A 10,803-nucleotide genomic window follows, 5' to 3' on the forward strand; every position below is an offset into this window, starting at 1 on the left:
AAGCTCCATTGAGGCAGCTACAAGCAATAAAAGACCCTTGCATTAATAATGCTCTCATTGAAATAATAGTATGAACAAGGTGCCAGTTGTTTCTCACCTTGTTTGTTATCCATTTGTTTTTTAAGCAGATCGATATCCTGCTTGGAGCGGAGGAGCTTTTGGTTCAGCTCTTCCAACTCCTTGGAGTTGGAGTACAAAGACGAGGTTGAGGCCTGAAAATGAATACTTAGTCTCTGACAACGATATCGATCCTTTGCTCGATTTTATCAATCCGACCAGAGTCTCAGGGGCTACTGCATATTCATCTTAATGCATGATAAATAACAAAGGACCCCCAAGTCAGTTTATCAAAACTAACTTAAGGCTCGGGGGCTACTATCACAACGCTTTTCCGCATACCTTTTCTAGTTTATCTTTTAAAAGAACGAGTAAAAGGAAGAATCAAATCTTTAGACAATTTCCCTAAATTTGGTTTGTTAAGAGCTAGTGGGTATATTGGGTGCTAACTAAAAGCCCTAGAATCATAAAAAGGGTAAACAAAATTACATTTTCCATACCTAAAAACCTTTCAAAAGGCCATTGCATGCCACCTTCACCCCGGTCTCTACGGACAGGAAGTGATGGAACATCGTGTCAATGAGGACACGATGTTCGACAAGGATGGAGGAGCTCATCACGGCTGCCTCCATCTTCTCTTTCCACCCTGTGGCCACCTATCCCGGAATAGGTGGGAACGATGGAACCACCTTGTCTCTTCCCCCCATAATGGCGGGTATGGTCATCTCTAGTCGCCGTAGTGGCTCCGGGGCGACCGCGATCGAAGACTCAAGCTGTCTGAGACCCTCTCCTTCTTTATCCAAAGGGGCCCGCTCCCATTAGTCCTCGCCGACTGAGTGATACTTGTGATCTGCGTTGGGTTTTTCATGTAGAGGAATGAGTGATGCAACACAATATAGGTAAGTATTTCCCTTGGTAGAAAACCAGGGTTTATCGAACCAATAGGAGTAACAACCAGCCCCTGTCTTCAGCGGCTACACACAAAAGAGCAAACACTTGCATCCAACGCGGGCAAGAGGGTTTTCAGTCCACTTGGACTTGTTTTTTGCAAGCTTGTAAGTAGTGTATAGGGATGTGCAATGATCTATTATAGCAAAATATATCAAAAAATGGTCAAGCCATGTAAATATCATGCTAGCTATCTTACGATCATGCAAAGCAATATGACCATGGAAGTATAAGTCATATGATGTGACATGGAAGTTGCATTGCAGTATATCTCGGAATGGCTATCGAAATGCCATGATAGGTAGGTATGGTGGATGTTTTGAGGAAGATATAATGAGGTTTATGTGCAACAGAGCGTATCATGTCACGGGGTTTGGATGCACCGGCGAAAGTTGCACCTATTCTCGAGGTGAGGATGGGCAATGCACGATACTGAAGAGGCTAGAAAATATGTGGAGGTAGAGTGCATATATCTATGTATTAACATTAGTCCTAAAGAACTCACATACTTATTGCAATATTTTATTAGCTCTCTGAAAGCAAAGCACTACTTGCATGCCCCTATGGAGGAGGTTGGTAGGAGGTAACCATCGCGCGCCCCCGATTTAAACAACACTAGGATTTCAACAAGGAATAAGTATGCTCACACATCAATACCAAGCCATAGAAATATTTGGATGAACAGAAAGTTAACAACTTCTAATTCACGGTACTCTTATTAACCAATGATCTTGCACTCGTGCTCTTTCACATTACCACATTAATATCATTAACCATGATCTCTCTTTTATGTGTTACATGTGGTTTTGACTGTGCACTAATTGAATACTTATTACTTTTGAACTACTCTTATAACACATGCAAATTATCGCCGCTATTTATTAACTCTAAAACAAATATAAGTGAATAACTAGAGTGCAATTATTTCTATAAAATCTATACGCCATCATGCTCTAAAATATATAAGTAAAGTACTAGAGAAACTGCTAAGCTCAAAAGATATAAGTGAAGCATAAAGAGTATTCTAATAAATCATGGTGATAGAGTGTCTCTCTCAAATTGGTTTGTCGAGAAAACACTGATTGTGGGAGACTAAAAACAAAAAGCATACTAAAGCAAATGACACTCCAAGCAAAACTCATATCATGTGATGAATAAGAATAGAGCTCCAAGTGACATACCGGTGGATTAAGACGAAAGAGGGGATGCCTTCCGGGGCATCCCCAAGCTTAGACGCTTGAGTCCTCCTAGAATATTACCTTGGGGTGACTTGGGAATCCCCAAGATTAGGCTCTTGCCGCTCCTTATTCCTTCGTGCATCGCGATAACACCCAATACATGGAAACTTCAGCACACAAAACTCAACAGAAACTTCGTGAGATCCGTTAGTATAATAAACATATCAAATAATTTAGGTGCTATTATAAATTGATCCATATTTTATTATTGCATAAGGTACTGTATTCTAACTTCTCCATGAGTTATACCCCCCCGATATAATCCATAACATCATCAAAACAAACAAACTATGCAAGCAAAAGCATAATATGTCTAAAATAGAACAATATGTAAAGATATAGTTAAGTACCATACTTATGTAATTCCAAAAATTCTGAAAAATTAGGACTACCTGGGGAATTTTTTTATCGATACTATGTAAAATTTCATATCAAAAAGATGTTTCAGTAAAATCCGAGAAATTCTACACTGGACGCTAAAGTTTCTATTTTTGCACGGTATCAATTCTACTCATCACGCAAGTCATCCCAAAGCTTTACTTGGCACAAACACTAATTTAAGCACAAAAAACTATCATTACATTAGAAATAATCTTTTTGTGACACGCAAATAGAAAGTAAAAAAGCAAGATCAAAGATAACTATTGGGTTGTTTGATTCCCTTTCTTTAATGGGAATTGGAACCATATATTTCCCTCTTTCATATAAATTAATGCACCTATAGTTCGTAGAAGAGGTCTTCCAAGTACTATTGGACAATATGGGTTGCATGCAATATCAAGAACTATAAAATCCACAGGCACATGGTTTCTATTAGCTATTATGAGAACATCATTTATTATTCCCAAAGGTTTCTTGATAGTAGAGTCCACAAGATGTAGATTAAGGGAACACTCATGAATATTAGTGAGACCAAGCACATCACATAAAGATTTAGGTATAGTTGAAACACTAGCACCTATGTCACACAAGGCAATGCATTAATATTCTTTGATCTTAATTTTAGTAGTAGGTTAGCATTCATCATACAACTTTCTAGGAATAGATACTTCTAACTCAAGTTTATCATCATAGGCTTTTACCATAACATCTACTATATGTTGAGTAAAAGCTTTATTTTGTTCATAAGCATTAGGTGATCTAATAATGGATTGCGGAAAGTAAATACATTCTACTAAAGAGAAATTATCATAATTATAATCCTTGTGATCCAAGATAGTGGGCACATCACTAGTTAAAGTTTTAACCTCTCCAAACCCACCTTTTCACTTTTAGCATTAGAATCATCACCATCCAAGCAATTGGGACACTCTCTAACTAGAGTTGACTCATCTCCAGTCCCGTTATCATTTATTCTCAAAGAATTAAACAAATATTCAATAGGATAAGTACCAAGTACTTTAAGATTTTCATCATGATTCTGATGAAAACTAGGTGGAAGTGCTTTTTCTAGGAATTCCCGCTTACCTTTCAATTTGGTGGTCCTCTCCCTACTTTCGTTCATAGATATTTGGATAGATTCAATAGTCTCATTAAAGTCATGATTTGGTGGCAATTTTTTACTTTTTATAGTTTCTACATCAAGAGTAATCATATCCATGTTTCTAGCCAAATCATCAATTTTATGCAACTTTTCCTCTACCATAGTGTTGAAAACTTTTTGAGAATTAATGAATTATTTAATTGTGTTTTAAATATCAGAGGATAACTTATTATTATTGGTAGAGGGATTTCTATAAGAATTTCCATTAGAGTTGGCATAACCAATAGAGGAGTTACTCAGATTTGGCCTAGCATTGAAATGACCTCTATAGGCATTGTTATTAAAATCATTTCACAAGATAAAATTCATATCAATGCCATTGTCATTTTGCACATTCAAAGTAGGCAAGGGCATGTCATAAGGATCAACAGATATTTTTTATTAGAAACCAAATTCATAAGAGTATCAACTTTTTCACTCAATGTAGCGATTTCCTCAATAGAGTTTGCCTTCTTACCATTTGGAGCTCTTTCGGTATGCCATCAAGAGTAGTTGGTCATGATATTGTCCAGAAGATTGGTAGCCTCTCCTAAAGTTACGTCCATGAAGTTACCACAAGCGGTAGAATCTAGAAGATTTCTAGACACAAAGTTTAGTCCAGCATAGAAGTTTTGGATAATCATCCACAACTTTAAACCATGAGTAGGGAAATTTCTAATCATCAATTTCATCCTCTCCCAAGCTTGTGCAACATGTTCATGATCATGTTGTTTAAAATTCATTATGTTATTTCTAAGGGATATGATCTTAGTAGGAGGAAAAAAATACTTAGTAATAAAAGCATCTTTACACTTATCCCATGTTCCAATACTACTACATGGTAAAGATGAGAACCAAGATTTAGCTTTATCTCTTAGTTAAAAAGGAAATAGCTTTAATTTCACAATATCATTATCCATGTCATTTTTCTTTTGCATATCAAGAAGTTCAACAAAGGTATTAAGATGAGCATCGGTATCCTCATTAGGACTTTAAAAAATTGTTCTTTCATGACAAGATTCAACAATACAACATTTATACCATAAGCCTCCCACTAGTGGCGGGTGGTATAGGAGTACTAATAAAATAATTTTTATTACTCCCTCCGTCCCATAATATAAGAACACATTGTGCACTACACTAGTGTAAAAATTCTCTTATATTATGGGACGGAGGGTGTAGTATTTAAGAAGTCACAAAACATAGTAGTATCTTGAGACATGGTGACCGAGCAAGCAAAGTAACAAGGAGGACAAGTAAACTAGCAAGTATGACAAGCAAAGAAGTAAACTAGCAACTAGCTAAGATAAATACTTTTTATTTTTTATTTTTATGAAGCAAAAAAAAATATAATAGCAAATAAAAAGAAGAACAAGTGAATGATAATTTGTGCGAAGTTACTTGACAGTAGGTTGATGATACTTCCCGAAACGGCGCGAGAAATCCTTCCTGATACTTGTGATCTTTGTTGGATATTCCGTGAAGAGCAACAAGTGATGCAACACAATATAGGTAAGTATTTACCTTGGTAGAGAACCAAGGTTTATAGAACCAATAGGAGTAACAACCAACCTACGTCTTCATCGGCTACACAGAAAAGAGCAAACACTTCCACCCAACGCGGGCAAGAGGGTTATAAATCCCATTGGACTCGTTATTAGCAAGCTTGTAAGTAGTGTGGTTGGTAGTAGATAATTGTAAATTTCAAAATAAAATAAAAGGTAAATAAGAACAACAAGGTATTGTAACATTTGTAAACTTAGAAGTGAATAGACCCGGAGGGCATATTTTCCCTTGTGACATCTCTCATGAAAGTAAGCATGCGGTGGGTAAACAAATTACTGTTGGGCAATTGATAGAAAAGCACATAGTTATGTGATATTCACGACAATGATCCAACATGCATCTAGAGTATTACTACTTGTGATCTACGTTGGGTTTTCCATGAAGTGGAACGAGTAATCGCAACACAATGTGGGTAAGTATTTCCATTGATTAAGAAACCAAGGTTTATCGCACCAATAGGACTATCAATCCTGAACCGTCTTCAGCGGCTGCACACGAAAGAGCAAACAACTTGCACCCAACACGGGCAAGAGGGTTGTAAATCCTCTTGATCTCGTTATTTTAAAGCAAATGATGTGTGTAGAGAATTGTAGATAATTATAACTTGCAAAATAAAATAAAAGACAAATAATAACAGCAAGGAAATTATAAGTTTTCTGAATATATAAGTGAATAGACCCGGGGGCCATGGTGTTCTCTAGTGGCATCTCTCATGAAAGCAACAGATGATGGGTAAAAAAATTACTGTTGGGCAACTGACACAACAACGGATAGTTGTGCAATTTTCATGGAAATGATCATGTGTATATAGGCATCACATCCATAAGCTAATAGGCCGACAACTGCCTGCACCTACTACTATTATTCCACCCATTGACCGTTATCCAACATGCATCTAGAGTATTAAGTAAAACAAAGTAATGCTTGAAGAACGATGACATGATGTAGACAAAGTAAACTCAACCAATATGAATAAACCCCATTGTTCTATACTTAGTGGCAGAAACACGAAGACGCAACTTGTCCCCTTCTATCACTGGGATATACAAACTCGCCAGGTTGAACCCACTACAACTCACCCCTCTCACTCAAGAAATACCAAACTACTTTGCCAAAGAAATTCAATAGATTGGAGAGAATTACGAAGCTATGATGATCATGAAAATAAGAATCATAAAACTCAAAGAAGACTCAAATATTTTTCATGAGTAATATGAACATAAACCCACAATTCATCAGATCCCAAAAAACATACCATAGAAAAGAATTACATCGGATAGATCAAAGAGAAGATGGGATGATCATTGTATTGAAGATCAAGACAGAGAGAGAGAGATAGAGAGATAGCCATATAGGTACTAACTAAGTACCCATAGGTGTGTGGTTAACTACTCACACATCATCACGGGGGCTGCAAGGTAGATCAAGCGGCCCTCTGTGATCGACCCCCCTCCGACAGGGTGCCGGAACGGAGCTCGAGATGGGATCACCGGGGAACAGAGACTTGCGGTAGTGGCAAAGGTGTTTCTCTGTTCTTTTTAGGGTTTCTGGAATATATGTAAATTTATAGGCGAGTGAACAGAGTAAAAGGGGCCACCAGGGAGGGACAAGCCATCAGGGCGCGACCACCCCCTGGTCGCACCCTCGTATGGCTTGTGCCTCCCTCGTATGGCTTCACGTATCCTCCCTAAGCTTCGAGGTCTTTTTTGGTCTAGAAAAATCATAAAAAAGTTTTGTGGCAATTGGAATTCGTTTGGTACTCAGAACCTGAAAAACAAAAAACACGCAGAAAACAACAACTGGCCCTGGCACCGGGTTAATAGGTTAGTGCTAATAAATAATATAAATTGGTGAATTATGACCCAAAAAGTATCATATGATGATAATATAACAGCATGGAACAATAAAAATTTATAGATACATTGGATACGTGTCAAGTATGAAGTAAAACAGAGTAATGCTTGGAGAATAATAAAATGATGTAGACAAAGAAAATTCAATTAATATGAACTAAACCCATTGTTTTATCCTTAGTGGCAACAATACAAAGACGTATCTTGTCCCCTTCTCTCATTTGGATATAGAAACCCGTCAGACTGAACCCACTACAACACACCCCTCTCACTTAATAAACATCAATCTACTTGGCCAAAGCAAATTAATAGATTAAAGAGATTTACGAAGCTATGATCATCATGCACATAAGAATCATAATAGAATTCAGAGAAGACTCAATTTTTTTCATGAAAATTTGAACATAAACCCACAATTCATTGGATCCCAACAAACACACTACACAAAAGAATTATATCGGATAGATCAAACCAAAGATGCGATGATCATTGTATTGTAGATCAAGAGAGAGATAGCGATCTAGGTACTAACTAGAGACCCGTAGGTGTGTGGTGAACTACTCACACATCACCATGTGAGCAACAAGGATGATGTAGAGCCCTCCATGATCGATCTCCCTTCGACATGGCACCTGAACAGGGCTCCAAATGGGAACACAACGGAAAAGTGTTTTAGGTGTCTCTCTAGGGTTTTTGAAACATATGTAAATTTATGGGCACGGAGGGGCACCGAGAGGCAACCGAGTGGGGCACGAGGCAACAGGGAGTGACCTACCCCCCTCGAAACGCCCTGTTGGCTCGTGCCTCTCTCATGATGCCTCTGGTTTCGTCCCAAAACTTCCAGATCTTACTTTGGTCCCAAAAATATCATGTTAAACTTTCGCGGCAATTGGATTTCGTTTGGTACTGTAAACGTGAAAAGATAAAACATGAAGAAAACAACAACTCACACTGAGCACTGTGTTAATAGGTTAGTGCTCAAAAATAATATTAATTGGTAAATAAACACCTAAAAACAATCCTAGAATGATAATATAATAGCACGGAACAATAAAATATTAGATACGTTGGAGACGTATCACCGGGGTTTGAACCTAGGTCATAGGAACACCGGTGCCACCTTCCGCGACCAATGCTGGAGGGGATAAGTGCGATGACACCTTCCCTGGCTCGTCGTGAGGTAAGGAGGAGGATGTGCGCACTCCTGTGCCACTATTTTTTGTTTCGATTGAAGGAAGCTCATCCTTTTACCCCCTACCGCATAGGAAGGCATGCTACATGCTATGAAATCTAACTACGTGTCATAAGTCATGAGCATGTTAGTAAACACTTGCCCAACAAAGCATGATAAATGTGATACCTTGTCGGTGGTGGCTTCACCCTATGCGGCAGGGTGCCACATCCTCGGAGGAGTCGAAGAGTACGACCTTGGCATGTGAAGACACACGCGGCTGACCAAGCTAATCCGTGGAGTCCTTACAAAGCCTTCTATGGACTCGGGGAGGGTCGTCCTCCTAGATGCCGTCAAACGTCGCCCTCTTCCTCTAATAGAGTTTGGAGCAAACTCACCAAAATAACTATCATATGATACTTGGTTGGCATAATACAATTGAGAATTAAAATCATGATGACAAGTTTCATGGTTACTATTACTCTTTGTAGCATACATGTCATCCCCATAATCATCATAAATAGTAACTTTGTTGTCACAGTCAATTGAAACCTCTTCAAAATTAGTGGACTCATCAATAAATAAAGTCATGGCCTCTACGAATCCACTTTTATCATTATGAAAAGATTCAACACCATCGAAAATAGTGGGATCATTAGTACCTAGAGTTGACACTCCTCCAAGCCCATTTTCATCAATATAATCATCATCAATAGGAGGCATGCTATGATCATAATAAATTTTCTCATTAAAACTTGGGGGACTAAAAATATCATCTTCATCAAATATAGCACCCCAAGCTTGTGGCTTTGCATATCATTAGCATCATGGATATTCAAAGAATTCATACCAACAATATTTCTATCATGCTCATCATTCATGGAATTCACATTAAGCATTTTTATAAATTCTTCCTCTAACAATTGAGCACAATTTTCCAATTCATCATTTTCACGAAAAACATTAAGAAGGAGAAGTAGTTGAGGCAACCTAAATTCCATTTTTTGTAATTTTATTTATAAAATCAAACTAGTGAAAATAAGAAACTAAAGGATTTAATTGCAAGATCTTAATATATACCTTCAAGCACTCACCTCTCCGACAAATAGGCCAGAAAAGTGTTTGATGTGTACTACGCAACTTTATTCTTCAAGGCGTTGTTGGGCCTCCAAGAGCGGAGTTTTGTAGGGCAGGGGCACATTTTCCTCAAGTGGATGACCTAAGGTTTATCAATATGTCGGTGGCGTAGGACAAATATGGTCTCTCCCAAGCAACCCTACAATCAAATACAAGAAATCTCTTGTGTCCCCAATACACCAGTTCGACGAATTGTATAGGTGCACTAGTTCGGCAAAGAGATTGTGATACAAGTGTAGTATGGATGGTAGAAATATATTTTTATAGTCTGAATAAATAGAAACAGTGAGGTAACAAGTCGTAAACAACCAGAAAATGGTATACTAATGCTTAGAAACAAGGCCTAGGGTTCATACTTTTACTAGTGCGATCTCTCAACAATGATAACATAATATAATCATATGATCATCCCTCAACGTGCGACAAAGAACCACTCCAAAGTTCCTATTAGCAGAGAAGATAAGAAGAATTTGTTTTAGGCACAAAACCACCTCAAAGTTATCCTTTTCGATCAATCCATTGAGCTATTCCTATAAGTGTCACAAATAACCCTAGCTTTCTACTAGAATAACACCTATGATACATATCAATGAACCCTAATGTCACCTAGATACTTGTGACAACCCAAGACCGACGCTCTAGAAGATTCCCCTTTAATTCCGTTGCTTCCGTGTGACCATTTGTTTGTCGCACTCATCAGTGCATCATGCGTATCATCCGCGCATCGGCACTCTGTTGTCGCTAGTTTTCAAAACCTGCATCCGTTATTAGTTAGCGGTTCTCTCCATGTTCGTCGTTGACCATTTTCAGCCCGACCACACTCGCACGTGCCCGCGACATCGTTAATATTTTGTTTTTAAAATTGAGTATAAAATATTCTCTAATTGGGTCAAAAGTTGACGTGTGGTCTTTATATAGTGTAGATAGGCCACCTGTCAATTTTCGTCGGAATCGGAGTCCGCTTGATACCCGAACAGCCGACTGTAGCGACACTGTCATGGGTTTATCATCAGACTTTTTCGGTGTTTTAAAATCTCATTGCCGGGCCACCAGTCTCCCTCTGGTCCCCACCTAGCCTCTCTAACACAGCCCACTGCAGCCCAACAAAACCACCTCTCCGACCGGACCGTCCGATCGCGATCGGAGGGTCAAAACCCCCCTAAAATCCCCTAACCCTAGATCCGAGCATATATAAGGAAGGCAACCCCTTCCAAATCAGGTGTCTCCCTCCTCTGCCTCAAAATCCATGCTAGCCCAACCTCCTTGTCGCCACTTGGCCCGCCGGCGCCGCCAGCCCACCACCTGCGCCGC

The sequence above is a fragment of the Hordeum vulgare genome, chromosome 4H (genome assembly GCF_904849725.1).
Source record: "Hordeum vulgare subsp. vulgare chromosome 4H, MorexV3_pseudomolecules_assembly, whole genome shotgun sequence".
Classification (NCBI taxonomy): Eukaryota; Viridiplantae; Streptophyta; class Magnoliopsida; order Poales; family Poaceae; genus Hordeum; species Hordeum vulgare.